Source organism: Hylobates moloch, unplaced genomic scaffold, assembly GCF_009828535.3.
Source record: "Hylobates moloch isolate HMO894 unplaced genomic scaffold, HMol_V3 SCAFFOLD_23, whole genome shotgun sequence".
NCBI classification, from domain to species: domain Eukaryota; kingdom Metazoa; phylum Chordata; class Mammalia; order Primates; family Hylobatidae; genus Hylobates; species Hylobates moloch.
In genome coordinates this window covers 31991736-31999800 of record NW_026652298.1, presented here as the reverse complement: position 1 = coordinate 31999800, position 8065 = coordinate 31991736, and the positions used below count along the sequence as shown (strand labels likewise).

The 8065-nt window shown below is 47.0% G+C and overlaps 1 long non-coding RNA gene across 2 annotated transcripts in view; it reads right to left on the bottom strand.

Moving 5' to 3' along the window:
* Nucleotides 1-2616: 2616 nt before the first annotated feature.
* LOC131382362 (uncharacterized) overlaps nucleotides 2617-8065 on the bottom strand; it is a 23599-nt gene continuing 18150 nt past the window's right edge. Inside the window, exon 4 of one of the 2 annotated variants that reach the window (XR_009211771.1) lies at nucleotides 2617-2698. This is a non-coding gene — a long non-coding RNA (uncharacterized LOC131382362). The remainder of the gene's footprint in view (nucleotides 2699-8065) is intronic. The other variant, XR_009211774.1, reaches the window with a different exon arrangement.

Here is an 8065-nt window from a genome sequence, read left to right as displayed (position 1 = left end):
AAGGGAACAGGTTGATAGTGTTTACTGAACAGACTCAGACTAGGGAGTGTCCACATATCCTGATATCTGGAGAACAAAGGCATTCCTAATTTTGGTTTAAAGATAATAGGCCTGGCATGGTGGCTCACACCTGTAATCCCAGCACTTTGGGAGGCTGAGGTGGGCAGATCACCTGAGGTCAGGAGTTCCAGAGCAGCCTGGCCAACATGGCGAAACCCCATCTCTACTGAAAATACAAAAATTAGCTGGGCATGGTGGTACACACCTGTAATCTCAGTTACTCTGGAGGCTGAGGCAGGAGAATCGCTTGAACCTGGGAGGCAGAGACTGCAGTGAGCTGAGATAGCGCCACTGCAACCTAGTTTGGGTGACAGAGCGAGATTCTTTTTTTTTTTCGAGACACAGTCTCACTCTGTCGCCCACGCTGGAGTGCAGTGGCCCCATCTCAGCTCACTGCAAGCTCCGCCTCCCAGGTTCATGCCGTTCTCCTGCCTCAGCCTCCCAAGTAGTTGAGACTACAGGTGCCCACCACCAAGTCCAGCTGAATTTTTGTATTTTTAGTAGAGACGGGGCTTCACCGTGTTAGCCAGGATGATCTCGATCTCCTGACCTCGTGATCCTCGTGCCTCGACCTCCCAAAGTGCTGGGATTACAAGCATGAGCCACAGTGCCCAGCCACGAGACTGTTATCTCAAAAAGAAAATAATAAAAATAGGCTGGGCACGGTGGCTCATGCCTGTAATCCCAGCACTTTTGGAGGCCAAGCTGGGCAGATCACCTGAGGCCCGGAGTTTGAGACCAGCCTGACCAACATGGAGAAACCCCATCTCTACTAAAAATACAAAATTAGCCAGGTGTGGTGGCACATGCCTGTAATCCCAGCTACTCGGGAGGCTGAGGCAGGAGAATTGCTTGAACTTGGGAGGCGGAGGTTGCAGTGAACCGAGATTGCACCACTGCACTACAGCCTGGGCAACAGAGTGGAACTCCATCTCAAAGAATAGAAAAAAGAAAAAAAAGCCCCAGAACTTGTGACATTAACATCTGCTTGCAGCTGTGCTCGCTTACAGAAATGGAGGCCGGATGTCAGTAACCACAAACGAGCCACCGGATAAGAACTGTGGCTCCCAAGTCTGAGTCTGTTTAGTAAACACTACCATCCTGCTACCCGGACCTGAATCCTCACTTCTTCACTGTATGAAAATCTTCACCTGGGATGGGGAGAAATGTGCTTTGCTAGGCATATTATAGTGCCAGTGGAAAAGAAAGAAGGGGACTGTGCATTCTCCAGTTTTCCCTGGGAAGTCCCACCTTTTTCCACAAATCACCACCCCCCAGTCTCCACCTACATGTTCTAAGAGACCTGAAAAACCCCCCTTCACCATACGCTCAGGGAGAAGGTGCTTTGAGCATGTGCTCTCCTTCTCCATTTCTTCTCTTTTCTTTTTTTTTTTTGAGAAAGAGTTTTGCTCTGTCGCCCAGGCTGGAGTCCAGTGGCGCAATCTCGCCTCACTGCAACCTCCGTCTCGGAGGTTCAAGCAATTCTCCTGCCTCAGCCTCCCAAGTAGCTGGGATTACAGGCGCCCACCACCATGTCCAGCTAATTTTTTTTATTTTCTGTACAGATGGGATTTCACCATGTTGGCCAGGCTGGTCTCGAACTCCTGACTTCAGGTGATCCACCTGCCTCGACCTCCCAAAGTACTGGGATTACAGGTGTGAGCCACCATGCCTGGCCTGAAATTTTTTTTTTTTATCAACACGGAACTCCAAAAGTTGAAACCTACTGGACAAAGAGTTTAGTAGAACCTGAGTAGAGTTTGGTGAAGAAGAGAATCTCTGTCACAGGTCACTGAGTGTTTGAGTAGAGCATTGTTCCAGGCTTGACATCAGAGAATCTATCTTGGGCTACTGACCCCATATTGAACTAATGATGAACTTTTTTTTTTTTTTGAGACAGTCTCTGTCTCCCACGCTGGAGTGCAGTGGCATGATTATGGCTCAAAGGCTCACTGCAGCCTCGATCTCCCAGGCTTATGCGATCCTCCTGTCTCAAACTCCTGAGTAACTGGAACGACAGGTGTGCACCACCACACCCAGCTATTTTTTTTGTATTTTTTGTAGAGACAGTTTTACCATGTTGCCCAGGCTGGTCTTGAACTCCTGGGCTAATCTGCCCCCCTCAGCCTCCGAAAGTACTAGGATTTTAAGTGTGAGCCACCGTGCCTAGATTGAATGGTGAACTTTGAGACCCACAAAGAACTGTGAAAAACAGTTCTCTCACAAACAACCATGCTCTTGACAATACACAGTACAAGGAAACTGGTCCTAAACTTTAGGGACACCCTGTATAGTTTTTTCCTAACTGACCCAAATGTACCCTTCCACTAATGACTAACGATTTCTTTGTTTAATCCATCAATAAAATAATCTGGTAATTTATGTCATCTAAAAAATTTCCCATAAGCCTTTCTTGCCCCTCTTGGGTGGTGGTCTCTGGGGCCTGGTTGCAACCCCCATTCCTGAGTAAATGCTTGTCTGCCTCTGACCTGTTGATTCCTTTTTTTTTTTCTTTCTTTCTTTCTTTCTTTCTTTCTTTCTTTCTTTCTTTCTTCCTTTCTTTCTTTCTTTTCTTTCTTTCTCTTTCTTTCTTTCTTCCTTTCTTTCTTTCTTTGTTTTGTAATAGTCTGGACAAAATCTGAACAGAATTTACAGAAAAGTAGAAGAGAGAATAATTGAAGCATCTCTTATTGGGTCAGGTGCAGTGGCTCACTCCTGTATTCCCAGAACTTTAGGAGACTGAGGCGAGAGTATCACTTGAACCCAGGAGTTCAAGACCAGCCTGGACAACAGTGCAAGACCCCATCTCTACAAAAAGTAAACAGTAAATTAGCCAGGCTTGTTGTGCGCGTCTATTACCCAGCTACTCAGGGAGCTGAAGCAGAAGGAGCACTTGAGCCCAGGAGCCTGAGGCTGCAGTAAGCCACGATGGAATGACTGCACTCCAGCCTGGGCAGCAGAGTGAGACGTGTCTCCAAAAAAATAAAAATTTAAAAGAAAATCTTATCTCTGGATTGCCTCCTGTACTCCTCCTTCTATGCCAGCCTTGGAGGTGCATGTTTACAGTTCCAAGGATCAGAAAGCCCATAATTTTTTTTTTTTTTTTGAGATGGAGTCTTGCTCTGTGTCACCCAGCCTGGAGGGCAGTGGTGTGATCTCAGCTCACTGCAACCTCCACCTCCCAGGTTCAAGCGATTCTCATGCCTCAGCCTCCTGAGTAGCTGGGATTACAAGTACATGCCACTACGCCCAGCTAATTTTTGTATTTTTAGTAGAAACAGGTTTTCACCGTGTTGGTCAGGCTGGTCTCAAACTACTAACTTTATGATCCACCCACCTCCTCAGCCTCCCAAAGTGCTGGGATTATAGGCATGAGCCATCGTGCCTGGCCTCCGAAAGCCCATGATTTTGGGCTATGAAATCAAAAGACTGGACCTTGTAAAGGAGCCAGTGGTCACCTCCAACACCCCTTTAGCTCCTATGTGGGCTCTTTGGCTGGATCTAGACACCTAATTGACACCATGCAGATTAACAAAAGTATACACATTTTATTGCTTTTACCTGTACATGGGGGTCTTCACAAAAGCGTGAAGTTCAAACAAGTGGCTAAAGATAGATGCTTGTATACTATTTGTATACTATTTAGATACATTGGAGAAGAAATCACAGGAAAACCTGGCTAGGGCAATACATTTTCTAGGGGAGTTGCTAGGAGATATATGGGGGTGTCAAACAGTGGAAGATAAAGGTTGTTTCATGAAGTATGTTTATTCAGGTCCATCACAGTCCCCAATTTCCAGTCTCTGGTGATGAGGGAGGGCTGTTTTCGCACCCTGGTATATGACAGCCCTCCTCTCAGAGGAATTTTTATGGCCTGCTGCATGCACAAAGAGACAGGTCAGTTAGCCCTTTTTAATTTTTTTTTTTTTAGAGACAAGGTCTTGCTCTTGCTCTGTCAGCAGGCTGGAGTGCAGTGGCATGATCACAGCTCACTGCAGCCTCAAATTCCTGGGCTCAAACCATCCTCTTGCCTCAGCCACTCAAGTAGCTGCGATTACAGTCACGCTCCACCAAGCCCAGCTCATTATTTCATTTTTCTTTTTATAGAGATAGGGTCTTGCTACGTTGCCTAGCTGGTCTCAAACTCTTGGGCTCAACCAACCTTCCTGCTCGTGAAGAATCACTTTCTTGTGCCCGAGCACGGTGACTGACACCTGTAATCCCAGCACTATGGGAGGCCAAGGTAGGCACATCACTTGCGCTCAGGACTTCAAGACCAGCCTGGCCAACATGATGAAACCCCTTCTGTACTAAAAATACAAAAATTAGCTGGACGTAGTGGTGTGTGCCTGTAATCCCAGCTACTCAGGAGGCTGAGACAGGAGAACTGCTTGAATCTAGGAGGCGGAAGTTGCAGTGAGCTGAGATCACACCATTGCACTCCAGCCTGGCAACAGAGTGAGACCCTGGCTCAAAAAAAAAAAAAAGTGTATATTTCCTCTTGCGCGGGTGTGATGATGCACACCTATAGACCCAGCTACTCAGGAGGCTGAAGTAGGACAAATGCTTGAGCCCAGGAGGTGAAGGCTGCAGTGAGCTGTGATTGCGCCACTGCACTCCAGCCTAGGCAACAGAATGAGACTCTATCTCAAAATAAATAAACAAGCAAACATACCAACCACAATTTCATCAATGTTTTCAACTCGAAATAATCAATATGCCAATCTAGCATATTTTGGGATGGCACATTCTTCGCTCCTTCAACTTTTTGTGGGGCCTGTTATGTTTTTAAGGAGACACCCTGGGAGGAAGGGGGAGAAGGCCATCACTTCCCCCCTCATTATTAAACAAAAAAAAGGTTGATCCTCTTGTCCCTCCTCTGTCTCACTGGTGCCTCTTCACTCAATTCTGCCAAGTTCCACCCTGAACTCCAAATCAAGAAACGCATCTGAGGCCACTATATGTATAAAAAACCTTCCTGAAGGGCAGGAGAACTCAGGAGGGATTATACATTTCATCCATGCACTGTCAACCAACACTGGGGAGCCACAAACAAAGGGAGGGACTTTTTATTTTATTTATTTTATTTTTATTTTTTTGACACAGTCTCGCTTTGTCATCCAGGGTAGAGTCCAGTGGCGCCATCTCAGCTCACTGAAAGCTCCGCCTCCCATGTTCAAGTGATTCTCCTGCCTCAGCCTCCCAAGTAGCTGGGATTACAGGCATGCACCACCACACCCGGCTAATTTTATATTTTTAGTGGAGATGGGGTTTCACCATGTTGCCAGGCTGGTGTCGAACTCCTGACCCTGTGATCTGCCCATGTCGGCTTCCCAAAGTGCTGGGATTACAGGCGTGAGCCACCGTGCCCTGCCCATTTTATTTTATTTTTGAGACAGAGTCTCGATCTGTCACCCAGGCTGGATTGCAGTGTCATGATCTCAGCTCCATGCAATCTCCACCTCCCAGGTTCAAGTGATTCTCCCGCCTCAGACTCCTGAGTAGCTGGGACTACAGGCACTCGCCATCATGCCCAGCTAATTTTTGTATTTTTGTAGAGATGGGGTTTCCCCATGTTGGCCAGGCTGGTCTGGCATTCCTGACCTCAGGTGATCCACCAGCCTTGGCCTCCCAAAGTGCTGGGATTACAGGCATGAGTCACTGCACCTGGCCCGGGAAGGCATTTTAATCAGGGTTTTTATGCATTGCAATTCGGGAGAAACAAATCTAGCAAGTAGCTAAAACTTGTTCCGTCCAGGCAAGACTAGGTAGGGATTTCGAAAGGTTTACTGCAAGTTTACCTAAGCGGAAGACAGTAGCGCAGTCTGTGATTAACACATGACCTGTCAACCTCAAAGGGAGAAGCTGAGACAATATTAATATAAAGTTTATTTGGGTCAAGGTTGAGGGCAGCAGTCCAGGACACACTTCCAACTTGCTGTGGGGCGTGCTCCAGAGGACATTAGAGAGGCTGAAGTTTTTAAAGAAAAAATAACCAATCAGGAGAGAGGGTGATTACAAACATTGTTAGGAATTCTCACGGGTTTACAGAAATAACATTGGCTAGTGATTGGCTATACCTTGGTGAACTGTAGGGCATTTGGCATTTTAGGGGTACGTGGCCTTAGTTAACTGTAGAAGCCACATAGCAAGTGGCTTCAAGAGGTGATTATTATTTGGCTGGGTGCACTGACTCACGCCTGTAATCCCAGCACTTTGGGAGGTTGAAGTGGGATTACTTGAGCCCAGGAGTGCGAGACCAGCCTGGGCAACATAGGGGGAGTATATATCTCTACTGAAAACTTTTTAAAAATTTAGCCGGGCGTGGTGGTGCACACCTGTAGCCCCAGCTACTCAGAGGTGAAAGCCGGAGGATTGCTTGGGCCTAAGAGTTTGAGAGCAGCCTAGACAACACAGTGAGACCCTGTCTCTACAAAAAATTTAAAAATTAGCCATGCATGGTGGTGTGTGCTTGCAGTCCCAGCTTCTCAGGAGGCTGAGATGGGAGGATCACTTGAGCCCAGGAGGGCAAGGCTGCAGTGAGCTGTGACGGTGCCACTGCACTCCAGCCTGGGCCACAGAGGCGGACCCTGTCTCTGAAAAAAAAAAAAAATAATAATAAGGTGATTATTAATTCAAAGGGAAGTAACCTAACTGCTGTTTCATTTCAATGACTCTTTGGCCTGACGGCTTAAAGGGGCCTGTATTCCTTGAATAAAACGTTTCTTTTCTTCTTGTTTTTTTGTTTGTTTGTTTTTTCCTCCCCCTTTAGGCCATTTCTTTTCTTCTTGTTTTTTTGTTTGTTTGGTTTTTCCTCCCCCTTTAGGCCATTTGACAGCTTAGAAAGTCTGTAGGCCGCGATCAGCTTAATTCAGCACAGCTGTGTCTTCAGGACGTTCGTGATCTGCCCCTGTGTGAGCAGTTCAAACCTAATGAAGCTGCTTCTCCAGAATGTTTGCGATTTGGCCCAGTTCAAACAGGTCAGATCCCTCTGGACCCATATATGACTGAGGACCAACTTTTGCCCTCCTGTCTCCTTGACAGAGACCTCCGACAAATCATCTCCACGTTGGCTTTCTTTTTTTTTTTTTTTTTTGAGATGGAGTTTGGCTCGTTTCCCAGACTGGAGGGCAATGGCGCAATCTCGGCTCACCGCAACATCTGCCTCCCAGGTTCAAGAGATTCTCCTGACTCAGCCTCCTGAGTAGTCGGGATTACAGGCATGTGCCACAACGCCCTGCTAATTTTGTATTTTTAGTAGAGACAGGGTTTCGCCATGTTGGCCAGGCTGGTCTCGAGCTCCCGACCTCAGGTGATCCGCCCAGCTCGGCCTTTCAAAGTGCTGGGATTGCAGGCGTGAGCCACCACACCTGGCCTCCATGTTGGATTTCTTTTCCCAGCACTGTGTGTCAAAATATAGCAGGAATTATCGCAACAGCAACTGTTATTAATCACACTGTAGAGCAAATCGTAAGAAAAGTGCAAGAACATCTTTTTTTTTTTTTTTTTTTTTTTTGAGAAAGGGTCTCACTTTGTCTCCCAGGCTGCAGTGCAGAGGCATGATCAGGGTTCCCTGCAGCCTTGACCTCCCAGGCTCAAGTGATCCTTCCACCTTAGTCTCCTGAGTAGCTGGGACTACAGGCGAGCGCCACCAGGTCCTGCGAATTTTTGTATTTTTCATGGACACAGGATTTTGCCATGTTGTTCACGCTGGTGTCAAACTCCTGGGCTCAAGCTAACCTCCCAAAGTGCTGAGATTAGAAGTGTGAGCCACCATGCCCGGCACCAGAAGATCTTATATGCCATACGTCTTTATATATTCACAGAAGCAATGGGTAAGTATATTCCGGTAACATTTTTCAGAACTTCCCCACCCACAGCCAACCCTCCACCCCTGCTATTCTTTTTTTTTTTTTTTTTTTTTTTTGAGATGGAGTCTCGCTCTGTCACCCAGGCTGGAGTGCAGTGGCGCGATCTTGGCTCACTGCAACCTCCGCCTCCTGGG